Source organism: Arvicola amphibius, chromosome 13 (assembly GCF_903992535.2).
Source record: "Arvicola amphibius chromosome 13, mArvAmp1.2, whole genome shotgun sequence".
Classification (NCBI taxonomy): Eukaryota; Metazoa; Chordata; class Mammalia; order Rodentia; family Cricetidae; genus Arvicola; species Arvicola amphibius.
The window spans coordinates 8,343,620-8,371,470 of NC_052059.1; positions in this window are offsets into that span (position 1 = coordinate 8,343,620).

Below are 27,851 nucleotides of genomic sequence, written 5' to 3' on the forward strand. Positions count from 1 at the left end.
TGAGCATTGAAGAACTCCACATTCAGTTTGTTTTCTTTGTGGCAAAATCAGCCACTGGGCAAGAAACTACCCTTGCCTTGACAGCTGGCAGTACTCTATCCAAATTGGACAAGCAGGATATAAAAGAAGGTAACTGTTAAACTTTGCAAAGGCAAGGTAGGACAGCCATTCAAAATTTCCTACTTACAAAAAAAGTCTGTCAGATATTCTAGACCTGTAAACCAAAGATGGATGTCCCACATAGCAGAGGAATGTTGGTATGACTGTCCAGGCAGCCAGATATCTCTGTCATTCCTATAGTTTTGGAAGTTGTTTGCTTTGCACCTCCTGTTTATTCAGGTAATATTATATCCCTCTCTGATCTCTGATTGGGATGAAATTAGATTGTTATAATTATAGCTTCCTTAGTTAAGATAGAAAGTAAATTAGGTACAAAACTTTGGACTCACCAAGAGAGGACAGATGGAGTATTTTCTTAGAATTTTCCAAACACAAATGGACTGTAAATTGTGAATGTAATCCTTACTTTATAATTGCTTTTATCATATATAGTTTTACTATGTTAGAGTTAAAACCCTTTCATTTTCATTTAGAAAAAAATGGGGGAAAGGTTGTGAGAGATTTGTGTAGTTGCTTCAAGACAGCCACCGGTGTGTCGCCTTGGTTAAGAGGGTGGAGTTCACATTCATCTGGCCAGAGTGGACCATACAGTCTTCTGACTGACTCAGAGGAGAGAGATGGACACACAAGAGAAAGGAATGGCAAAAGGAGATACGCAACACTTTCATGTGGGGAAGTATGGAGAGTAGAGGTTGATGATCGTTTTCTCCGTCACTCTGTGGATCTATCAGGTTTGACTCTAATATCTGACTCCCAGCCACTTTCTATTAATAAAGCAATTAAAAACTGCTTTAGATATCCATTCTTCCAATACTACAATTTTTTTCTTAGAAGCTTTCTTAATAAATGAGAATAGAAAACACTAGCTTCTATATTGCTAGGCCTTCAAGCAAGGCTTTGCGTATGTATCCTAAAAAAATATTTATGAACCACTTTTGCTTTGATGCCCCATCATGAAAAAAGCTTCCTGGGAGTTATTTATATCCATGTTAAGAAACAAGAGCAGCCATAACTTTCTATGCAATTCTTGTGTAATTGTATAATAATAAATAATATTCTAAGTGCTATATGATTCTCCTTCACTAACTCTTTATTTCAACACTATAAAGTATTTATTACCAGTACTGTTTTACAAATAAGTAGATGGGAATAGATATATGGGATGGTTTGCACAAGGCCATAGACAGATGGGGAAAATAAGAGTCAAATCAGGATGTTAAAATTCAGGACAAGAGTGTCTTAGGCATTTCATACTTCACCTAAACACTTACTCAGTTACATCAAAAGACTAAAGACAATTCATTAATTCATCAGACTTTTTAAACTAGACATATATATATATATATATATATATTTGCTTATTCTTCTAAACTTCATCATGTGTTTATATAAAACTAACCACCAAGATTCCCACTAGAATCTCTCCTTGTTAGAGCTGATCATCGTCAACAATTACAGTGAAAAGGAGTCATGCTGTCCAGCCTGATTCCTTCAACCGTAGTCTGGAAAACACTTTGCCTAACGAAAATCACAGATACAGCTGAGACATATTGATGATTTGAGCAGCAAGCATTGATTGGACAATATGATGTAAAAAGTTTCACCAAGCTTAACTAGGCTTAAAGAGACCTATCAGCAAGTTCTCAGTGGTTTTATCCTTTCAACAAAAAAGGTAGGAAAACATACAACCAACTGGATGGTTCTCATGAGAAAATGTAAATGTCCACATTCATAAATAAAGACACATTTTGCTGATATCCTTGTCCCACAGTGGATGAACTAACAGGTGGCTAGGAAGGCTGGTTTTTTTTTTCTTCTCGGTATTCTTATGCCACCCAAACAGCTCAATTGCTTTTCTGAGAGCATTCAAGTTCCTATCGTCCAATCAGGATACAATACCACTGTGTCTTTTATATAAGTATTCTTAGAGCAACCTGTAAATACTGTACTATAGCTGATCTTTGGCTCAATTTACTCATAGATACTACAAATGAAGCCAGAGAGAATTTCGATAATTTGATATTTACAATGACTCATTTTTGAAAGCTATTCAATCAGCACTTATTGACTGTCTTTTGTATAATAGACTCTCTGCTTTGCTTTCAAATATCAATACTCTAAGATAGGAAAATCTTTAAAGGGCCATCATTTAAAATACACTTCCATAGTCTTCTAAATGTGAAGCTTCCCTTGTACTCTCAGTAACCATTTACAGTTTGTCAACGCAAGATCTTGTAAAGAGAGATAATGAATTGCCAGCATAATGTAAGAGTAATGTGGTAATGGTGTAATGATTGCAGTCTTCACCCTGAGTACATCTTTAAGCCAAAATTGTCTACTGAATAGCTCACACTCTGTAGTGGTTCCTTTTAATTCCTAACATGAGACAATTTAGAATCACCCAAAAAGGGGAGTCATAATTGAAGAACTACCTAAACCTGATAGACCTGTGTGTATGAGGGCTTAATTATTAATTGACCCAGCCCATTGCAGGCAGCACCATTTCCTAGGCAGCAGACCCTGTATTACACAAGAGTAGAGGAAGTTAGCTAAGTACTGAGAAGCAAGCAAGAGCCCAAGTAGTTATTCTCTTTCTGCTCTTGATTGTGAATGTGCTGCTTTAAATTCCCACTTTGACTTCCCTGCTATAAAGGATTATAACCTGGAATTGTAAGCCAAATAAACGCTTTCTTCCCTAAGTTGCTTTCTGTCAGATATTTTACATAGCAGCATAAATAAAACTAAAACATGCTCAGAAGCTGGTTTGGATGCTCTCTATATCCAGTAAATAATGATAGCTCACATTGATTAAGTGCTTAGTTATAGCTCCTGGAGCAGACACCTCAACCAACCCCACGGCAGTCATAATTACTCTACTAAGCAAAAAAAAAAAAAAATAAATAAGAAGGAAGGGAGGGGGGAGGGATGGATGGAGGAAGAAAGAAAGGTCCAAAATGATTAAGAACTTTCCTAGAAGAAACAAATATGAATGAATACAAATACAAGTCAAGCCCATCATATGACTCCTGTACTCCTGAACAACAGTACTCCTGCTACTATTGAGCTAGACAGTTAATGTTCAGTTCCTTGTACTAAACTCATAAATAAGTAACTGAAAAGTCACTAGAGCCTCTTTCCGGCAGCATCCCTGAGTACTGCAGAGTCTCTAGCTCTGGTTCGACATCCCCTCGTTTCACTGTGTCCCCTATCTCTCACCTCCACTAAATTTCTGATAATGACAACCACATTCATGTCATATTTAAGCTATCCAAAGACCCAAAAGCCTAGCATGAATTTTCATGGTCTTGCCAGAAGTGACCAGTAAGAAAGGATGCCTGTTGACTAATCCCTTAATCAACTGGACCAATTCTATCCCATCCTGTCTTCAACCATCTGACTTCAGCTCCCTACCAGGAAATTATTGAAGTGAAATCATGGTATAGCAGAGTTAATATAGCACAAGTTTCTTTCCCTTTCAGTTGTACAACCTGCACCAACTGTTATACAGCGTTTTTTTTAGGTCTTACACAGAGCAATTCTCCATTGAGATTCAATACCCTCCATAACTGTACAAATATTTTCAAGAAAGATGAATTAACAAATAAATTTGTTAACCGCAACAGCTAAAATGTTTTCATTAAAGTGAATGTCTTCCAGAAATTAATATAAACAAAAATATTTAACAGTTTTTACTGTTTGATCATGAAATGTGAGAAAGTTCATCTCCCAGATAACAGAGCCCTGGTGATCAGCTTTACCCTTTACCCTTTGAGCAGGGACTGGGACACTCAAATTATGTTATCTTTATTGAAGTTCTTATTACTTAAATAACAGTCCACATTTACATTTAACTTAATCTTTAGATTTTTTTAATGCATGGGGAAATCACCATCTGATAAAATAATATCAACAAGTACTTTCAAAATCAGGTTGTCATCTTTATTTATGGGTTACTGAATCATCTGGTTCTTAACTTTCAGTAAGTTTTTTTTCACTTTCTTCATTTATATTTAGAGGAAAACTATAAAATAGGTATCTTAAAATGTTAATAGCACTACTAAATTAATCAAGAGTGAGAGAATCATTTTCTTATTTTCTCACAGCTAGTATTATAATAGCTGAGATATTAATACATTCAGGTAAGATTAATGTTAACACTAGATATAAATATACTCCAGAATGATTGCTCTTTGTCTGCACTACTTTGTCCAAGTGTTTAAGAATACTCTGACACCTGTTTTCATTACTGCAGGCAATGAGGCAGAAATACAATGCCCATGTTGTAGCATTGCTGATGGGGTTAACTGGGGCAATACATGTAAGAGGTTTATACAACTCCAGTTCACAGCCTCACACAGTAAATAGACATTATTCTGCCCCACTGGAAAAATATTTGACACTAATCCAAGTTTATAAGTAGCATCCTAAATATAACTAAGATAATAAACTCTCCTCTTAATGATGGAAGCAGGCAGATCTCTATAAAAAATTAATTAAACTATTTTTTGGAAGTATTAAATTTCCTTTTCTTATTTTAGCATATCTGCAGTTATCAAATGAATTGTTTTAAATAACAGGAAAAAATGAGCATAACATCTCAGTTCAATGTTGGTACAAGGCAATCTTAAATAGCTCAAGGTTATAAGCTAAAAGTCACTTTTAGAAGGAAGAGTCACTTCTCTCTGAGTGTAATGAGCACTTGGAGCAATATCTGGAGACTAATTATCAGTAGCTTCTTAAAATGCAAAATATAGACAGTCTACTAATGATAAAGCCTCATAATTGATAATTATCTCTGATTAAAGAAAAGGAAATTCTTCCAGAGGCTTCAGCGCTATATACCATTGTCATAATTGATTGCTAATTGCCCCATGTAAAGATTCTTTCTAGCGTGTGTTTAATCTTTAGTATGTATAAATAAGGTCCATGTCGCACTCTTATTAACCATCTGAAGGAGATATTACTTTACAAGTGTCTTTGCACATTAGTATTCAACCTGATTCTTTATATTTGCATATGAAAAGGTACAAGCACTTCATACTCCCAAGCTAAAAAGAGAAATCTCTTGCTCTGGCCACTTTTGAATTCTCGTCTTGATCCAAACTTTGTGAGGAGAGAGAACAACCCTCCTTCTGGGATGTGCCAGAGGCTGTAGCTCACTGCCAACACTTGGCCCCCAATGGACAATGATACTCCCCTGCCTCCTTCCTTTACCTGAGCTCCACAGGGCATCTTAGCTTTTCATATGACTCTTCTTTTCCTGGAACTATTTTCAAACAATCTTATAATTATTTTGCTGACACCATAATCAACACTACTCTAAAATAGTTGGCTAACAGTTTCTTGGGTCTGGTGAGCCTGACACCTCAAACTTCCTGTTCCCCAGAGTCCTTCCCTTCTTTAGCTTTCTTGCCAGCCCTAGTTCTCCAAGCTTTCTTAGGTCAGACTTTCCTCTTTACCAGTTTTTCTCTATTCTCATGCTTCTGAGTTGCCCAAACTATTCTTTGGGGTGTTACTGAGTCGAAAACTATCCTCCCCCAAATCATTTCCACTCTTGAATTTTGAACATGAAAACGTGATGTTTTTCCAGATGCATTTAGTTAAAGACATCAGGATGACGCCACTTGAACCTAGGGTGAGCCATGGTTGCTGACAGTTGCGTAAAGCCAAGAGAGAGAGATGGGATAGATTGATCCAGGACTCCAAAGGGAGCCTGGCTGCTCGACACCTGCATCAACAGAGGACTCATTTCTACGCATGCCAGTGGGAATCTGGACAACCCAGGGAAAGGCTGGGGTTCTTGCTCCTTTATCTGTGGTGGCTGCACTTAATTTCCACACACATCCCTCTCCACATCTATCCCTTCTGCTTTTTAATGTCAGAATCCTGCCATCATCTCAAACTTTTAAAACAAAGTCCCCTGTCACTTGGCCTCTGGAGTGCAGGAATTACTGGTTTAAACCACTGCATATACAAGGGAGACTTTACAATATTTACACTCCAGCTCATACTTTCTCACCCACTGATTAATTTGCTAATTTGATGAACACAATCCAAGCTTTGTTCTTTTTATTAACAAAAGCATCCTTATTCAACTAACCTAGCTTTTTTAACGCTCCCTTCTTTTATGACTGTATGTTATAAGTAATGCCTCAACAGTTTGTCATCTGTCATTTATATTTACTGTTTTCATCCCAGCTTTCCCAGTCTTCCTCACCAAGTCCCCATTAGCTCCTTTCCCTCTCTGGTCTAAGTTATAGCAATGGGCCCTGGTCAGCTCCTAGCCTGTATCCTTGTGTTTCTTCAATACAGCTCAATGAATGTCAGTAACATTTGCTAGGGTATGAGAAGGTCAATTCCCAGGTCTTATGCAAAATTGTGCTCTTTGTTTGGGATCCAGGTTAATTACCTTAAAAGATTTATATAAGCTCAATATTTAAAATTAGTGAACGTTTATTATTTTGGTGTAAACCCACTTTTTCCATTTTAGTTTCCCTAAATTATATCTTGGCCAGCTATACTTTTCAGCCACAGATAAGCCTAAAATCCCTTCCTCCAGGTCATTTCTCTCAGTTCTGATTCTCCATGAAAACTTCTCATCCTGCATCTCACATAATTTTCTTCCATCTTAAGCATATTATCTTACCAGTTATTATTAGCTGACTAATAATATATTGTTGCTTAGACTATCATAACATTATGATTTGTTTCTTAAGAAAAACTTAAGCTTCCTCCAGAATATAGACCACAATAGCCTACTTATACCTTTAATAAATGTGTTGAATGAATGCTTGAATGAAAGAATTAGCAGTGATCCCAGGAGACTTGTCCATCAATCCTCCTTAGGAAGTGAGTAGGTGAGCTGGAAGATGACTCCGCTGGGAAAGCAGCTTGCCACACAAGCACAGGAATTCATGTAAAAGTGGGAGAGAACCAACCCCACAAGGTTGTGCTCTGACCTCCATCCATTCACACACATCATGTCCACAAAAACATACACAATGATAATAAATAAAATTGTAACCATTTTAATTTAAAAAAGAAAGTAAATGAATGAAGATGAATCCATATATTCCTTCCCATTTAACTTAAATGTATCTGTAAAGGCTGGCTGATGTTAATTCCAAAATGATCAAGTATCTTTTTTGATTCTCAGAACTTGAAATCATACTGTCTATTGGCCTAATAACCATTGATCATTACAAAATTTTAATAACAATCTCAGCAAATAATTATTAATATTCATTAGAATACAATTTAAAATGAAACTCATACCAATATGCATTACTCAATCTTTATTATAAATCACTGCATTCACATGGACAATATTATATTATAATATTTTATTGAATATTATAAGTACTATGCAAATCAAAATGTTGATTACTGGGTCCATAGCATATTATCCATAGAAATTATATACAGAATAATCTTCATTGCTCTTCAGGGAATTATCTACACACAAATATTCTGCCTATCTGATTTATCTTTTTAATCAATTATAAACACAATAATAACGTAGGAAACTTTGTCTACAACAATGCAATATATTTTAAACTGCTTTAGTTGTCCTTGATTAGCTTATCCTTCTCTGAGAAGAAAAAAGGAAAGTTTTACGCTGTAAACCTCAGAATTCCAAACAGATTCCTGCATTCTATAGTCCTTGCTCTCACTGCTCAGCTAGACACAAAAGGGAGAGAGAAAGGTGGAGCCCTACTCACAGGTGAACTCAGTGAGCTCTGACCACTCTGGCTCCCTCATCAACTCCCAGCACGTCCTACATCACTTCAGTGACTCACTCGATGTCAAAACGCCTGCATGCCAGCCTTGACTCCTGGTTTATAACTAGGGCTAAAGAGGTGAATCAAATACAGTGGCTGCCTTCCAAATTTACAGTTCAGAAGGTTAGAGCAGCACATAAACAAATAGGGACCATAAAGGGATATGTCAGCCCTGTTCAGAGTACACAAAGAAGGCATAATGGCTCCCAGGCAGGAAGCAGAAGAAGCAGGCTGCTTTCCTTGGTTGGTGCTTAACACGCATTTTTAATATTTCAAAATCAAACAAAATTAAACATGAACTATATGCATCCCACCATAAGTCATTTAGCTAGAGGGAATGTTGGAAGTTATAGTGTTTGGAATGCCCTGTTATGCAGTCATAGCCCTTGCAAAAACAATCTGCATACCACATCCTCAATATGATGGAAAGGAATGCAGTCAATAAAAACTATGCGTTACAAGTTCAGAAACTCTCCAGGAATGTTGGATGGGAAGGCGCTGAGAAAGAACCTGTGTGGCATCCAGAAGCTGCTGCACGGAACCTTCTCAGAGAGAGGGACGATGAAAATACACTAACTAGTCATGCATGTTTTATTACTTTCTTTTTATGACTTTAAAGACCTTCCAAATTTACATTTGTGATACAAAAATAAATAATACCAATAAAATCCCACACTTTTCTTCCAAGGAAATTCTACATTTCTCTAACATCAGAGAAAGAAAAGGAAACACGCAGAAGATAAAGCGGGGGAAGAGCACTGAAGCACAGGCTAGCGCTTCCTCACCTGCAGCCCTGGAGATCTTCTGGTGTCTCCTCGGAGCTTAAGAGTAAGCATTTTGTCACTCAATTAAATTTGTATTAAATATTAATCTTCACATTCAAATTAATTAATTGCTTTAACGTGATCCCAGGAACCTGTCTGTGGGGCAGGACTTGTGCAGAGGCATACGAAGTTGTTCAGATATTTAAAACTGTGAGGAGCCCCTTCTGCCCTTCTCACCTCTGGTTGATTCTTCTCCAAAATGACCCCAGATCCTACCCTCATGGCCTCAGCCCTCTACCCTCCAGTCACTTGGCTGACAAAATGAGGCAGGCAGCAGACAGGCAAGAAACAAAGCCAGTCTGAGAAGCTGATGTGGAACTCTGAACAATCCATCTTGATAACTATTTAAAACACCAGAGGACCACAGGGCAAAAGTTCTGCACATTTTCTTTAGCTGTTCATGTGCTAATTTACATAATTCTGTAAATAAAATATTTTCCTGTTAGTTTATTTTTATACAACAGATAATCCCCATTAAGTTCCTTATGGTGGTTTTGTGTGAGTGTGTGTGTGTGTGTGTGTGTGTGTGTCTGTGTGTGTTAAGCTTTTAGAAAAAGTAATTCACCTTTAATTATATCTTAGAAACAAGCAAGATCCTGAGGAGGGAGAAATAACAGCTCTATCCATGCATTTTTAGCATGTGTAACCTAGAGTCAGCCACATACCACACTCACATCTTCTATACTTTATGGAAGAGCTGAGCTAAATCATGTTATGTCTCCGGCTGCTTTGAAAATCTGCAATATTGGGGAGAGACAGAGGTAGGTAGGTAGGTAGGTAGGTAGGTAGGTAGATGATAGATAGATAGATAGATAGATAGATAGATAGATAGATAGATAGATAGATAGATAGATGAGATATTTCCAAACCCAATTGGAAAACAGCAAGCATAAAAAGCTTAATTGCTCAAAATGAAGTTATTTATTCTCTCTAACCAAGATTTATTTGAAGTAATCATACATACAATTAACTTTTAGTTTCCTGTCACACTTTCATGTACATAGCATAAGGAAGACAGCTTTAGTAACAAGGAACTAAGTCTAGACTGCCATGGAATGACAGTGAGTAGCTTGGCCTGAAGATCTGGGTATATGAGGAATGAATACTATTGCACACAGGGCAAAAACGAGGTCATCTTATATTACCTGCTAACAATACTGAAATGAGCAGTGACCTTTTAAGAAAGCTGCTCTGTGCTTTAGAAAGCATAAACTGTAGTAGTGTTTAATGCTCATTTCTTCATCAGATACATGTTGCTTTCTATGGGGAATATGATTACAATCCCTGCTACACACAGGAAAGTAATCAAGGCTCAGAGAGGCTAAGTACCTTACCTAAGATCACAGAGCTAGTTAGGGACAAAACTAGATTGGGACAAAGGTCTGTCTTCTTTGCTTGTGTTCTTAACTACATTCATTCTATCCAACGACATATCATTGTCTACCCTTCCATTCTGGGGTGTTTCTGAGCTGAGCCTCCAACCTAACTCATCAGAACTGTTTCTGCTGTTCTATTTTTATTTTAGTGTGTGTGGGGGGGAGATGGTGTATGTGTATGATGGTGTGTGTGTGTGTGTGTGTGTGTGTGTGTGTGTGTGTACATGGATTCATATTCATTCTTCAGGAGCCGTCTACATTGTGTTTCAAGATAGGACCCCCTTGGTGGCCTGGAATTTCCTGAGTAGTTGAATTTGCTAGCTAGCCTCAGGGATCTATATGTCTCTTCCTTACCAATGTTGGGATGATTACAAGTCTACAATACAAAGATCCACTTCCAGCATCAGTTTTTAGGGGGGGCTGGTGCTTGTTTGTGTATTCAAGTAGATGCCATATGGATTTCCATGTGAATTAAGATTCTCATGATTATATGGTGCTGTAGAATATTACTTATTTTATTATATTTTACGTTTGTTTATGCTGTGAAACATTTGTTTAATGATACAAAGATGTGTTATATTCTTTTATGTTGCATTTGTTTAACTCTGTGAAGCTGTATTACTTTGCCTGTCTAAAACATTTGATTGGTCTAATAAAGAGCTAAACGGGCAATAGCTAGGCAGGAGAAAGGATAGGTGGGGCTGGCAGGCAGAGCGAATAAATAGGAGGAAAAGAGGGGTTGGGAAGGAGGAACAGAATAAGGAGGCCAGCCTCCCAGCTACGCAGCAGGCTATGGAGTAAGAAACAAAAAAAAAGGTATGCAGATATAGAGAAAGGTAAGATCCCAGACGAGATAATTTAAGAAAAACTGGCAAGGATCAAACCAAGCTAAAGTCAAGCATTCATAAGTAAGACTAAGTCTCCGTGTGATTTATTTGGGAGCTGGGTGGCAGGCCCCACAGAAGAGCAAAGGACAAAGAGTAAAAGAGCAGGAGTGAAAACAACCAGCAACAGGAGGTAAGCTCATTATTAACAGAATCATTTCCCCAGACCTCCTGGTCTCTTTTATACGCATTTCATAGAAACCAAATGGTTTTCTTTTCCCATCTTTGTACCTTCTCCAAAGATGTTCATCCTAGACCCTTATGTCTTTACTGGACACCATGATCCCTTCGTCAATGTCATAAATGCACTGTTCTTCTTGTGCGGCCTTCATCACATCATTACTGGTACTCTGTTCACATGTATTCTATTCACATGTATTCTATTCACATGTATTCTATTCACATGTATTGACTCATCACCTCTCTCCAAGTGAACTCATACACACAGAATGAGTCGTCAATCAAGAGTTCACTGAATACCCTCAAAGCATTTTACATAACAGAATGTGCTTCATTCAGAATATTCTTTGTTTTCTGATGAGTAGGAACTGGGGTATAACTCAGTTGGCAATCATACTTGCCTAGCACACACAAAATTCTGTGTTCAATTCCTGGACCACATAAACCGGCATGATAACAAATGTAATCTCAGAACATGGGAGACGAAGGCATGGATATCAGGGGTTCAATGGCATCCTCAGCAACTAGAGCGGTCAGGGCAAGACTAAGTTATAGAAATCTTGTTTTAGAAAAAAAAATGCTTTCAAACATATGTTCTGTTTTAAGGCATATAACACTGTTATATAAACTGTGGTAAGTTTTCAAGAGTGAAAACATACAAATAACATACATGCACACATACACATGCCTCAAGAAATCATGTAGAGATAAAGCTGATATCATTTTTGATTTTGTTTACTGTTACCAAAATATGAAATACAAAGTCTACTTGAGTGATTGAATTCTCTATTTGTATTTCTGATTCTCACAATGTTTAATGCTGTGGCCAAAATATTGCATGTAACAATTTTAAAATTCCATCAAAAAGAAGTCATCATAGCCCTTCTACTGTTATTTACTTTTCTGGCTAATCCTTTAAATGCACTATAAATATGGTAGTGGTGGCACAGAAAAAATATATTTCTAAACATAAATTATTGTGAGAGTTCAAACTTTTCCCCACCATCAGATTTAACCAGAAACAGAAACTGGGTTCAGGATGTCAAATGAACTTTGAGTGTGCTCACAGGCCATGGGGTTCCACACAGGGGGCTCTGTGGTGTAGTAGCTGAGATAAGCAAATAGAAACCACTTTAAGTCATCATTGGTGCCTGGCCTTTGTTTTCTACACAGAATATGGCAGTTTAATCTCAAACTGCCTGCTGCGCACTTCTCTAGAAGCTTCTACACACACTTTCCACTCATACTCTCAGCCATCTTTCTACTTCCCAAATGATTACAGATCATCATTAGAAAAAAAGAGAGAGAGAGACGTTCTGTCTAAACAGATGCCTCTCCTCGCAGCACCACTTGGACTGGCCAGCAGCCACCTCATTATCTTACGGCACTAGTCATGTCTACTTCTCAAAGAGGGTGTGCATCTCCCATCACACAGTAGCCTCCCTTCCCAATACGGGTGTGCGTCTCCCATCACACAGTAGCCTCCCTTCTCAATACGGGTGTGCGTCTCCCATCACACAGTAGCCTCCCTTCCCAATATGGGTGTGCATCTCCCATCACACAGTAGCCTCTCTTCCCAATATGGGTGTGTGTCTACCATCACACAATAGCCTCCCTTCCCAATACGGGTGTGCATCTCCCATCACACAGTAGCCTCCCTTCCCAATACGGGTGTGCATCTCCCATCACACAGTAGCCTCCCTTCCCAATATGGGTGTGTGTCTACCATCACACAGTAGCCTCCCTTCCCAATATGGGTGTGCATCTCCCATTACACAGTAGCTTCCACTTATTTATAGTTTCACTTTCTTCGGTTTCAGTTATCTGAGATGAACCATGGTCCAAAAATCTCAAGTACATAACAGCATAGAAACCAACAATTCACAAGTATAAGTCATATGTCTGCCTATTAGCATGATGGACCCTCACACCATCCCTTCCAGGCATTGGACTACCCTTTCATTAAGCATATCATACTACATTCCTTATCTGCAAACCTGTCCCATGACGATAAACCCAGTAATCAGATCCACTCCTGTAGAATCAGAGGGTTGTGTTCACATAATATTATTTTACTTAATAATGGTTCCAAAGCAGAAGAATAGAGACACTACCACTGGGCTGTGATGAAGAGGACCCATATTTCATGAATCTTCCCATAGCTGGCTGAATGCAATCTTCTGTTACCTGTAGTCCAGTCATTGTACAGAGGACCCTGTGAGCTGCCTGTGAAGACTGCCCCATCAGCAGACAGGTGTTTAAACAGAAGAGGTCAAATTGTCTGACAAGAAAGCGAGTTAGGTTTGGCTGTCTTCTACCTGTATCTGTGGGAGTTGTAGTGTCTAGACTCAGTCTACAGCAGCTCCCTCCTTATTCTAAGACAGTCATTCTCCATGGTGCTCCCTGACCATGGTCCGCACGCTCACAGTTGAGAGTCGTACACACTGAAGTGCAGACTGTAGTATCGGGTACAAAGAAGAGAGTCGCTGATGAGAGGATGAACTCTTGAGCTTCACTTCAGAGCCTGTGAACATACTTTATACTTGTCCAATAACTGTCAATTAAAAATGTTCTGAAAGACTAAAAAAAATCACAAGTGTCTACACATTGTCATTGAATGTGGAAGTATAATCTACTTGTTAATCTTTCATGGAATAGAGAATTAAAACACGAACACAATACAGTATTGTCATACAACTTTACATTAAGTTATGCTATAAATCCCTCATGATATGCTTCAGGTTCTATTTATTCCAGATTTTTAGTGTCCAGAAGTAGTTCTAGCAGCTGTGGCCAACATGGTAAATGCTTACCAATTGGAAACCCTAAGTACTAATGATTACTCCAACAGTTTTCTAGCAGTTGTTTTTAGAATTGTTACTGACTTCAGATTTTCATTTCATTTTCATCCCAAATCAATTTTCCAAAATTAGACAATAGCAGATGGTGGAGAGTAATTTTTTTCTGATGTTTCAGATTCTGTTTTTTAATGTGAAAGTCAGTTTATACCTAGAAAAGTGATATACACACTTAGCTAGCTTCAGAAAAAAATAATAATTAAAGGTTTATGTTTACACGATCCAGAACTAGTTTTCTCTGCATCTTACTTTACTTTCTATTGATGTAATAAAACATATTAAACAAAGCCAGGGCCCTCTGCAGCAGCCAGAGAAGGCACGGGATCCCCAGTAGCTGGTCCACAGCGCAAGTACTAGGACAGAACTTGAGTCCTCTGAAATTTGGCTCCCGACAACTGAGCTATTTCTCCAGCTCCTACCATAGCCATTTTAACTGTCATGATAGACATTATCTGGGTCTGGTAATTCTCAGTATTTTCAGATGTCACAGCATAGAGAAGCCTCACAGGATAGGTCAAGGGTAGAGGCAGGGCTCAAATAAACCAAGTCACTCCTGCCTCTGTGGCTAAACTCTTTAAACCCATGTCATAACAGCTGCCCTTTATGGGGAGGGGTGAACACTGAGGCTAGAAGTCATTATAACAAATAAAATAATATACAAGCTAAATCTGGAAATATGGAAAAGGAGAGTCTGAACTGGAAGTTAAACATAGGAGAAACTGTATAGCGTGTCCAAAGAAATACTCTAGAGTCTAAAGTGATCCAAGAACTCTTTAATAATACAAAGTTCTAACATAGCCAAGACCACAAAATTAAGATGTTGCTAGCTAAGCTACATATTTCATTTTCATCTCATTAAATTGTTTAATTAAGTCTCCTGGATCACAGTTTACTTTACCAAAATGACTTTTTGTCAATAATTCATAGGTCCATCTTATCTGAGTATGAGGACTGCCCTTCATGGCTTGAGGTCTGAGCTCACTGGGACTAGCCACTTGCTACCTGCTCTGTCCCAAGTCCAAAGTGAACTGTGCTGTAAACACAAAATGTGTATTGGATGTTGATGATGTGTGGGTATATGTGTAAGGGGCAGAGGGAAGGAGGGATGGAGAAAGGGAGGGGGGAGAAAGGGAGAGGGGAAGAAACAGACACAGAGGAAAAGCACTAATCAGTTGAAATGATTAAAAATGAAATGTTAATATTGATCACCTGTTTCTTCTTATTCTTTTCAAACATGAATCCTAAGAAATGCATACTGCAAGTGTGGCTGTCATCACAGCTCTCTTCGAATACCTGAGCTCTTTCAGTACACAGTGAGTTATGAACAGGAACTCACACTAAATCACACAGTCCGAAGTTAGGAGAGTTGAAAAACTCTTCGTTTAAGCTCACATATGATAATGCTTTCTGCTTCTGATAAGATGCACTATATTTGCTCATGCATTCTTGCCTGCAAATACATTTTGAATGATTAAAAGAGAGCCATCCTATTCCGTCACTAAACTGAGACAGTTGCAAAGCATTGGAGCCACCAACTGTTCAAAGGCGGCAGTGCCTAGCTTGCTGAATCTTTTACAAAAAGAGAAAAAAAAAAAAAGGATGTGTGGGTGGAACAATTTTTTGATGAGAAAAAATTTTTAAAAAGTAGATAAATCTGTATAATTTCTATCTTAAATAATGATGGTTGTCCATTGAGGAAAATGGTTTAGGTGTATTTCAGTAGGTTGTAGCTAGAAAATATTTTTTTAAAAAAAAAAATAAGTAAATCTTTATTTTGAAAAGTCTAGCCTTCTTTAACAAGGTAAAAGTTTAGAAAAAGTAGACAAACTTTAGTTACCTTAGGTAACTTTGAGTATTTAAGAAACACCTATTGTTTTTTTTTATTTTTTTTTATTTTTTTTTCCATTCTCATGGTTTATTATTTTTTTATATTTAAAAATTTCCATCTCCTTCCCTCCTCCTCCCCCTCCCTCCGCTCCTCCTCCCCCTTCCCGCCCCTCCTTCTCTCCCTTCCCTCCCCTTCCCTCCACCCATACCTCCCCTCCCTCCCTCTCAAGGCCAAGGAGCCATCAGGGCTTAGCATAGAAAATATTTTAAAACATTCCTTGATTAAAGAACATTGGTAAGAATATTTTAAAACCCTTCAGAGGCTAAAATATTTGTAATAAATACCAAATAATTTATATTTGTGCTACATAAAGTATTTAATTGTCAGGAAATAGAAAATGACAATCATTAGTTCCTGTAACAAGAAGTAAAGTATACTGTAAATATTTTTAAGACAGACCTGTCAATTTGAGAAATGCATCAATGTCTTTGAAAATTGCCGTCTACAGACATTCCTCCCTGGCCCTTCGTACCCACTGTTGTGGTGAATGAACTGAACTAGCTCCCCAGGGCTGCTGTTTGTGAACATGGAAGAGCCACTTGAGCACAAGATAGACCCTCCCTGAGTCAGTGGGAAAGTTTCCAGATTTGGTTGACCTAAACAAAAAAATGATATGGTTGTCTTCTTGACATGGCTCGAAAAAAAAAAAAAAAGGCAAAATAATCCACAACAGTTTCCAAATATTGAACATTAAGGCATGATTTCTAAAGTCAATGAAATTTACTTGATTTATTTCATATTGTTTGTAAGCCAAGCAAAAAAGACTGTAAAGCTGGAGATTTTTCTCCAAAGCAAGCCCAGCCATTACTTTTACTTTCTTCTGTAACAAAACCTGAAACTCTCTAGTATCATCCATATATATATATATATATATATATACACACACACACACACACATATATATATATATATATATATATATATATATATATCAAACACTAATCTTGGTTTGTTTTTAACAAAATGAGCTTTCAAGATATGTGACGTGTGAAGAAATATTTGACTAACTCTGAGGGGAAAACATCAAAATGACACGACACATTTGTGCTGGGGATAGCATTAGAGGGAACACTCAGTAAGAGGCAGCCTAGCTGACGAAAGCTGTCCGAGAGACAGACACCATCACAGGTCATTTTCAGTAGCTGCAATGGAATACTAACATTTGAGTAACAGTTAAGAAATGTTTATTCACCCACAGTGATGCAAGGGCACGGTGCAAGCATACCCCCAGTTTGGTGAGGGCATTCCAACAGTATCGCAGCAGGGGCTAGCATCATGGTGTGAAAGGGTTTTAGTGCTAGGCTTACTTTAAAAAATGCAATAGCCATCTATCATGGGAATTGACTGAGGCCCTTCCAAGAAAACAATTGGAATAGCCTAACTACCTGTCCCAAACTCCTATTGCTAAAAGCATCCTATTTTAGATTTTTCTTATTCTAATCTTAAATATGCAAAAAATAAGCACTTCTTCAAAAAGTGTCTGGAACTAGCAGTTTACTTGTAAAAACCAAAATATGCAGTATTATGGAGTTATATTCCCTGTCCCAAATGTTCAAAACTTCTAAATGTGCCTACTTAAATCATTTTGTTACTTTAAAATGCTTGGTTTATTGCATAATATTAAAATAAGAACGCTTTCAAAAAATTCTAGTTGGTAAACAACCAATACATGTGAAGGTTTTACAAAATGCAATAGCCCCCCTTAATCCAGTTTCACATGAGAGGCCACAGGATATTCAGACATGTCTTGAAGGTGGAAGAGATGGTCAAGAAGGCCAGAATAAGCTCTGTATTCTAATGAAACCACAGGTTAATGATGGGGGTGGGGTGGGAATGATACAGGAAACCCAGGAAAGAAAACAGCAGAATAAGTAAGTGTGGTTCAAGAACCTTGACAGAATCAAGAAACTGGCAAGTGATTATTTCTTGTAATGACCTGACATAAATTTGAGATCATACTTTTTTAAATATCTGATTAGTTGTTAATTTTTTGAAAGCAATCTATTTTGTTAATACATTGAGAGTTCCCAACAACATATTTTGATGATGTCTATTCTCCCATTTTCACGATAGTTTCTCTCAGATAGATATTTCACAATAGTTTCTCCTCTTCATCTTCCTCCATTTCATGTTTTCAGATCCTTAGAAGTTATAGTATATTTGATATAGGAAAACATTTTCATGCTTCCATCTATACTGAGTTATTGTAGATAGCATAACAACTGAAAACAATATCCGATACTGCGTTCAATATTTATGATTTGTTGATAGGAAATAATGATAAGGTCTTCTAACTATCAAATATATTAATATGAAATGTATTTGAAACACTTGGTACTTTTTAACACAGACAGAAATACTATTATGTCCTAAAAATATTTTGTACTTCTCCAAAGCACACTTCTCTCAATCTTCCCTCAGGGCCTCTATATTAACAGAACATCAGTGATGAAAATGGACACTATTCTGTGTTATGCTTTGCCTCACTTAGGGTTGGTTATTATAGCTTCCTCCTCTGCCTGTATCTTCCTATGTGACTGACACTGTAAGTAATCCCATGTTGGAGATGTAGGTCCTTCCTGTTTAGGTATACCCCAGAACTGGAATACATTATAATTACATACTCAAGGGAACTTAGTTGAACACAATTTTACTTTTACATTATGAGCTCTGCCTTCAGGCAATGACAGTAAAAAGTAATGAGATGAAGCCAAAAGTTTCTGCAAACACCTATTTCTGAAAAGGGAATATGAGTGGTAGACCCAAGGGAAAGACATACTGTAGACTGTGCAATTCAGATAGAATTAAATTTGAAAAGGATATATTTTTTTTAAAAAAAAGATATGGTGTGTTAGGAAACAGGTTAGACTGATAACAACAAGCCCAAGGGTAAATTAAAAAAAGAAATAATTTTGTTATTCCCCAAGTGTCTGTCCCGAAGGAGTCAAGTGACACAGGACAAAGAAAGACAACGTTACAGGGCACATTCATTTCTCTGTGTGGACTCTTTGATACTCAAGAGGCTTCCCTTGACTATGTATCAAAACAGAGTCACCAGCACTCTGCTTTTGATTAAAATAGAGGAAAAGAGCAGAGAGAGGAAAACACCTGCTAAGCAGAATTGGGAAACCAGCTGTGCACTTCCACTTCCATCCCCTGTCAAGAAGTCTCTCTTATATATGAATGCAAATTGGAATACTCTCTTCTGGCTGTCACCAAACAAACACTCAGAGAGCTTTTTTAACTTAAAAGCATTTAGCTAACCTCTCCTGACCTACTCTTCTGCCCTATCCTCCCATCCTTTTCCCTACTTAAACCTACCCTCTATTACTACTATATCTACTCCCTCAAGATATTCCTTCCCTTTACTCACCAATGGCTCCTTTCTAGCTTCTGAACCTATAAGTACTCCAAGTTGAACACACAAATCTAAATATTTGATGCTAAGAACCAATGTGAGAACTAAGGCTTTTTGAAAAAGCCATATGCAAAAACTATAATTTCATAAACTCTTATCTCTCTTCTCTCTCTCTCTCACTCCCTCTCTCTCTCTCTCTCCCTCTCTCTCTCTCTCTCTGTGTGTGTGTGTGTGTGTGTCTGTGTGTGTATGTGTGTGTGCATGCACACACATGCATGCATGTGTGTAATTGGTGTTAACATACATATGGGATTGTATTCCTCCCAGAAGCCATAAGCTAACAAATAAAACCTCAGTGCTAGACATCAGATCCCTTACCTTGAGTTGTTGGTCAGGAGCATCCTAAAATCCCTAAAACAATGCAGGATATTGTCATCGCTCTTGGTTATGCACCAGAATTTGATGGTAAGACTCTATTCCTGAACATACCATACACTTTGGTCATTGAGCACAGAAACATCAAGTTGGTACTAAGCAGTAAGCTCTATTCCTGGTGATTGACATTCACAGTACCAGAAGATGCTACTCAGACTTTCTGGGGACTCCGGGGCAGCAGTCATAACCCTGCTGTGAACCCTGGGAGCTACAATAACCTACAAGCATGACATGGTATGCCTATGGGGGCAGCAGTGGCGCAAAGGTTAGCAATATTCTAGTTTCAGTCTGATGCTGTGACAAAACCCTCTGATGAAATGCAACTCGGACAGAAACAGTTTTTCATTGTTTCTTACATTCTCAGGACAGTCTGTCATTGGGGAAAGTCAGGACAGGACCTAAAGTGGAAACCATAGAGTAGGCTAAGTAAGCCTACTCTTGCTTAGCTTACTGACTTGTGATCAGCTAGCTTTCTTATACAAGCCAAGATCATCTGCCTAGGGAGGGCACTGACCACAATTAACTGGACTCTCTCACATTAATTAATAATCAGGGAAAATCCAACAGAAATCCCATATACTAGTTCCTATCTGTACAGTTCTCTCTTAGGTGACTCTGGGTGATGTCAAGTTAACAGTAAAAACCAACCAAGAGAGAAGTAACAACCAATTACTAGGGAGGTGGAGACGGGAAGGAATATGGCTGGGCGGAGAGAGGGATATAAGACAGGAGGAGACAGGAGCTCAGGATTCGGTCTGAGGACTTCTAGAGATCGAATACCCAATTCAGTCTGAGGATTTTTTTAAAGGTAAGATCTAGAGTCTGGCTGTTCTGCTTCTCTGATCTTTCAACTTTCACGCCCTAATATATTATTCCAAGTTTTTATTATTAAGACCACTTAGAAATTGCATAAGACCTATTTAAACAGTACTCTTTATTGAAGATGTTACCTTTTCAAGTGTTTATTTTTTTGCCTTTTTGTCAAAAAACAGGTGGCTCTTGATGTGTGGATTTATATCTGGGTCCTCAATTCTATGCCTTTGATTGTTGTGTTTGTTTTTCTGCCAGTATCATGTTGCTTAATTACTATATCTATGAAGTAGAAGTTAAAATCAGGAATAGTGATAATTCTAGCAGTTTTTTTTTTTATCATTCAGGATTGTCTTGACTGACAAAATTTTTATGTTTTCAAATAAAAGTTAATAATTTTTTTCAAAACTGGTGAAGAATTGAGTTAAAATTTTTGATGGGAATTGCATTGTTTTGTGAGTTGCTTTTGGTAGGATGGTCACTTTCTCAATCTTAATCCTGCCGATCTATGAGCATAGGTCTCTCCTGGTATCTAATTTTTTTTATTCAAATTTTGCAAATATTTCGTGTCTTTTTCTTCTTTAGTAAGTCTTACTCCAAGTTAACTTTTTTGAGGCTATTGTAAATGTAATTGTATAACAGATCTCTTTCTTGGTATGCTTGTCCTCTGTATGTAGGAATGTTACTGATATTTGTGTCGATTTTTTATCCTACTATTTTCCTGAATATGGTTCTTGCTCTAGGAGTTTGCTGGTAGACTATTTAGGGTCTTTTGTGTACAGAATCATGGACTTCTTTCTTTCCTACTTTATCTCCTTTAGTGTCTTTTAAAGAGAAATGGGCATCCTTCTTGCTTCTGATTTTAGGAGAAATTATATTAATCCATCTAGGTTGATGCTGTCTGTGGGACATAATTGTCATAAATTGCTTTAATTATGTTGAGATTCAACCCCTGTATCCCTAGACTCTCCAATGCTTTTGTCAGGAAGGGTTGATGGGTCTGTCAAAGGTCTTCACTCATTTAGTGAGATGATCATATGGTTTTGTGTTTTAGTAGTTTTTTGTGGTGGGTTACATTTATTGATTTTATATACTTATCATATAAAGTGCATAGTTATAAAGTGTACAACACTTATGTTACTTCATTTATATTTGTGTAGATATATGCATATATGTATATATATATGTATGTATGTATGTATATCCATCCATTTCTCAGAAGCCAACTTGGTTGTGGTGGATAACCTTTTTGATGTATTCTTGAATTTGAATTGCATTTTTGTAAACTTTTACATCTGTGTTCATAAGGAATTGATCTATAATTTCCTTTGTTGTTGAGGCTTCATGTGGTCTTAATATCAAGGTAATAATTTCACAAAAAGAACTTGGAAATGTTTCTTCAGTTTCTATTTTGCAGAATTATTTGAGTATTGGCATTGGTTCTTCTTTATGATTTGGTTCAATCATCAAATGTATACATCTGGGCCACGACTTCTTTTTGAGGTTTGAATTTTAAATTACTGCTTTTATCTCTTCGGTTGTTATATGCATTTTTAATTTTTTTACGTCATCTTGATTCAACGTTGGTAGATCATAGGTAACTGGAAATTAATCTATTTCCCTAAAATTTTCAAGCATAGTGAAGTACAGACTTTTGATTCTCTGAATTCTTCAGCATATCTGACTTTCTCTTTTCTGCTGATTTTATTAATTTGTATATTAGCTCTCTTCATTAATATGTCTAATGTTTTGTCAGTCTTGTCAATTTATTCAATGTGCCAACTCCATTGATTCTTCATATCTTTCGTTGTTGTTTTGTTCTAATTCATTAATTTCAGCCCTGACTTTTATTTTCTCTATTATTTGGTGCTCTTGTTTTTGTTTTTGGATGCAGCATTATGTTATTAATACTTAAGCTCACCAGTTTTGTTCATATAGGTACTTAGCACTATGAACTATTTTTCCTCTTAAAATTGCTTTCACTGTGTCTCATAGATTTGGTATATTTGGCTTTCAGGTAATACTAGAAAAAATTAAATTTCCTTCTTACTTTCTCTGTTGAGACAATTACTCACCAGTAATGTGTTGTTTAGCTTCCATAAGTTTGTGTACTTTCTGATACTTGTTTTTGACATTCAGTTTTATTCCTTGTGGTCAAATACAATGATGTAATTTCAATTTTCATAAATTTGTTGAGACTTCCTTTATGTCCTGATTGTGGTCAATTGTGCAGAAAGTTCCATGAACTTTTAAGAAAGCATATTCTTGGTTGTCTGGGTGCTGGTGTGCTTTCAATAGAAATGGCCCCATAGGCTCTTATATTTGAATGTCCTGCCATTAGGAAGGGTGCTACTTGAGAGATGTATGACCTTGTTGGAGGAACTGAAGGCCCAAGCCTGGTCCAGTGACTTTCTTTCTTCCTGATGTCTAGGGATCTTAACGTGGCTCCTGCAGCTAGTTCTCCAGTACATCTGCCTTCACAACACTGCCATGATGCTCCCCATCATGTTGACAAGGCCTTAAAGATCTGAGACTGTAAGCCAGCCTCCAGTGAAATGTTTTCACTTATAAGAATTGTCAGGGTCATGGTGTCTCTTCATGGAAGTAGAACAATGACCAAGAAATGCTGAATATATATTCTATAGATATCTATTAACTGACGTATCTAAGTTTCTCTAGTTGTCTTGAGGGGCCAGCCACCTATTGACAAGTATATTGTCATATTGTGATCAATCTGTGATTTCAGATCTAATTATATTCATTTTGTGGGTGTTCTTGTTTAGAGTTAATTTCCATTTGATGGAAATTTTCAGAATATGAAATGTTTCTGTCACTTCTGATTCCTTTTGGTTTTTAAGTCATTTTGTCAGATATTACAATTGCTATAACTGCTTGTTTCTTTGTTCCATTTGCTTGGAGAACTCTTCCACCCTTTTATCCTAAGGTGGTGCCTACAGATGATGGTAGAGTTTTATGGAGGCAGCAATAAAATGGATCCTGCTTTCTAACCCATTCTGTCTGCAGCTTTCATTAGGAATTAGGATTTTTAGTATTGAGAGTTGTTACTTTTAATGTTCATTGATCCAACTTACTGTTCTCTTATAACTTTTAGTTAATGTCCTAGAATTACATATTCCTTGTGTCCTCTTGAATATGTTAAGTCTTCTCTTCAAGTCAAAGTAGTCTTCAACTATTGTTTCTCAACCTATGGGACATAACCCATCTAGGGTCAAACAATCCTTTCATAGGGGTCAGATAAGACCACCAGAAAGCGTATTTGCATTATAATTCATAAGAGCAGCCAAATTATAGTTGTGGAGTAGCAATGAAAATAATTTTATGGTTGGCCTCTCCCCGTGAGGAACTGTACTAAGGGGTCATAGTATTAGGAAAATTTAGAAGCACAGCCTTAGACATTCTAAGACATATGTTGCCTTTACTTCACTCTATAAATGGAAGTTACCTGTATAACTGCCTCAATTCTTCATCCTTGACATGGAGAACTTTACCAAGCAATGATCAAGTTTGTGCCAGGATTAAATTAATTTCCTGGTGCTTGACATGTCAGCCACCCTAGCTAAGTTTATTGAATAGAATTCACATAACACAACTACTCAAGCTACTCAAAATTAATTTTGACTATTATTCTCTCTTCAAGTTTCCAGGCAACCACATGGCCATTGTGCTCTCTGGTAGTTCTGCTGCAGAGCAGATTGGCTGCCTATTAACTCCTTGTTTCTGCTAAGAAAACAGATGTGCATGGACAAGGACAGCTGAGGAGTATGGTTCTGTTGCGTCGGTGTCCTCAAGGCAGCACAATGGATCTTTTTGTTTTGAGAAGCATCATTTATCTTGTCAGTGGGTATTAGCTATGGTCTCATTTTACTGTGGAGCTCAGAAGTTAATGTGGATCATGGGTGGTTTCTTCATCCCATCTCATTCTCTTGTATCATCTCATTTTCTAGCCCATCTGTATTTGCCTTTTCCCTACTGCTGTGATATAACACCACAATCAAGGCAATTTATGAAAGTGTTTAATTGAGTTTACTGTTTCAGGATTAGAGTTCAAGCTGACAGAGGCAACGGGATAGTGGAGCAAAGGTAAATTTATTAAAATTACCTGACAGCAGGAATAGCTAAGTGCTCACATCTGAACCCACTAGCAGGAGCAAAGGATATGCTTCCTCTAGCAAGACCACACCTCAAACCCTCCTTAAACAGCCACCAATTGGAGACGGAAGTATTCAAAGGTAATGGCCCACAGGGGCCATTCTCATCCAAACTACCATTCAACAGATAGTGATTCTAGTCCCAAATCTCACAATGATTTGTTGCCATCTATGCCTACATATCTTGCACGCATGCAGGTACTGTGAACTGCAGCACACAACTCAGTCCAGGAAGAAGGCAGCTTTCTTCCCGTTGGATGTCAAGCTGGAAAGTGTACAGCTCATTGTGTAGCTTTTGTTTGTTGTTCTGAACAGATGTAAAACTTGAAGAAACAAGGTGAAGGAAGAGGAAAAATAAAATATTCAGAAAATTTGAATTTGGTCTTCATCGCTCATATCAAAGTATACTATTACTTTTTTAATATTTACTTTTGGGCTGAGTATTCCACAGGAATGTAAAATGTACAAATAAAACTAAAATTATTCCTATTATTTTTATAAGTTTCCAAGTACTTAGAATTGTATAAACGTTAATAATTACTAGAAAACTCCTTAATGGTACACATATTAACATTAAATGCAGATGCTACAGACAGAAGAGGGGGAGAAATATATAAGGAAGAAAGAAACAGAGATAGAATATGCACATGGACAAAAACAAGCTGCTTCATAACTAGGAACTCCTCAAATAAAAACTCCTAATGATCTAGGGAGAGTGAAAGTCTGCTCATCATTAACTTTTAAAAATTCACTTTTTTCATCTTATCCTGTATGATCATTTACAATGTCCAAATGTGCCAAACAATTGCTTAACTGTACTTCAGTTAACCTTTGCAAACAAAGTCACTGGATCAACATAAATGATTCAAGCAGTTTCAAAAGTGGAACATTTTGAAAGCATTTTGTTTGCTAAGATAAATATGCCTTATGGTTAACTATTTAAAAGAGATTGATTTCCTCAAACTTCTCCCAATTATTTGAGGAGTTTAGGAAAGAATAGCGTCAGCAGCACTTAAGACTGTGTTCCAGCAGGGTTAATGTGTAAATGTCAGCTATGAACCTCAGAACTGCCTTCAGCATCCCAGCAGCATGGGCTACAGTTAGCTAACATTGTTTTCTTAAACTAGGGTTACAGTTGTCGTTGTTTAAAATAATCCCATTACAGAATATTTATTAAATTGCTGCAACATAATCTCATTATGATTCTTTCATTTTTGTGCTAGTTTTTCTTTTTTTCTTTCTAAGGTTAATCAGTGCTTCCCTTTTCTAGACCCTATCATTACCCAGAACCGGGTGTGTATAAGAACCCTGTAATTTACGGTTGAATTATATGGCTTCTAAATGTATTGCTGTCCCTTAATTTTTTTTTTTTTACAAACCAAATGAAATCAAAGTAATAGCCTTATACAAAACTGAAAATTCCTTGTGAATGGCATCTTTCTGGAGACAAACCTGTATTTAAAATGTTACAGTAAGTTTTAAAAATGAAAAACTGAGTGTCTTTAAGATGAATAAAATGTGCTATTTAGGGTTTTTGATTTCTTAACATTCCATCATTTTAAAGAAATCAAGCAGTTCTACAACAGAAAGAGGTACCCAATCATATATAAACAAGAAAACCAGGACTGTATGTCAATCATCATTGAATGGATTCACTCAGCTGACACTAACACATTCAATTTTTTCTTAATATTTTTCAAAAATGTTAGGTATTTGGTGACTCCTCATATTAAGACTAGCATACAAAGGTCAAATTGTCAAGAATAAAACCCATCAATTTACTGTACTTATGCATGCTACACTAGACTAACAAGGCTGCCCCTTCACTTACCTGGTGGAATGTTCCCCAGAAGTACACAGGACTCACCTTATTGGTCATCCCAACCATAAACTCCAGTAGTGCTGACTTTCTGAGACGTCCATTGACATTTCCATTCCACTAATTCTGATTGTATACGAGACTTACCTCAAAATTAAGTATCTTTAAGGAAACATAGCATTTAGCACAGGGTTATATATCAGACCATGGTCATCTACTGAAAAACAACAGCACAAAGTATTCTTGAGGTCATGACCTCATTTCTTAAAGGCCTACTTTGCTTTATGCATATGAGTGTTCTGCCTGACAGGATGTATATACTTATATATGTATGTGTGCACCTGACTGGTACTAAATGTCAGAAGGGGGCATTTGAGCCCCTGGGACTTAGTTATACACGGTTGTGAGCCATCGTGGTACTAGGAATTGAACGTTGGTCCTCTACAAGAGCAGCAACTTAACATCTGAGCCATCACACCAAGTCTCTTTACTAAAAAAGCCAGAAAAACGGTTTGATTTTATTACATTGTAGACAGGGTGTTAGTAGTTGCCAAGGATGGCCTTGAATTCAGTATGGAGCCCAATCTGATCTACACTCTCTCCAGAATGCTGGGATTGCAGGTCTGTGCACCAGGCCTCTTGATTTGGTAGCTGCTCTGAATTCTGTCACACAGGCAAGTTTCCATTGCCTGCCCCATTCGGCTGTGCATGCCACTCTTGCACAGCACATGTAATTATGCAGATAGTTTTTCTTCTGGATCGCATGCCTCTCTGCCACTGCTGCATGTGTCCTTTGCTCTCCTTTGCCTGAAAATAAGCACCGTCTGCGGCATTGACAACTAGGTTAACCGACACTGAAGACCTTTATAGGATACCAGAGCAATGAAATTTTCATTAACCACAGAACACTTAAATATTCCATTCATTTAACAGATTTATGAAGACCTTTACATATATTTCAAGGAAAACAAATTAGGATGTTCTTTGGTTTTCAGGAACCTCGGTTTAAGTTTCAATGCCAGAACAGAAAGTAACCAAGGTGAGTAAGCTCTGAGACTCACCTTTGTCTAACTGCCTACATTCTCAATGGCCAAAATCCAGGATTTCATGTTATAAAGTTTAAATATCTATTTCATTCTTTTTGTTCTTTATATAACTGTTAGTGGCTTTCCCTGCTTTATTGGTGGTTGCTTTTAATACTTTTAACAAAAAGTAAACTGCTTATTATTCCTTAACTTCTACAAAGTCTCATCATGACTCCAGAAGCATTCCTACACTGATGGTCTTTTTGCATACTTGAAAAAAACCAAACCTTTTAATGTTTACAAATGCTATTGGCTAGCAAACAT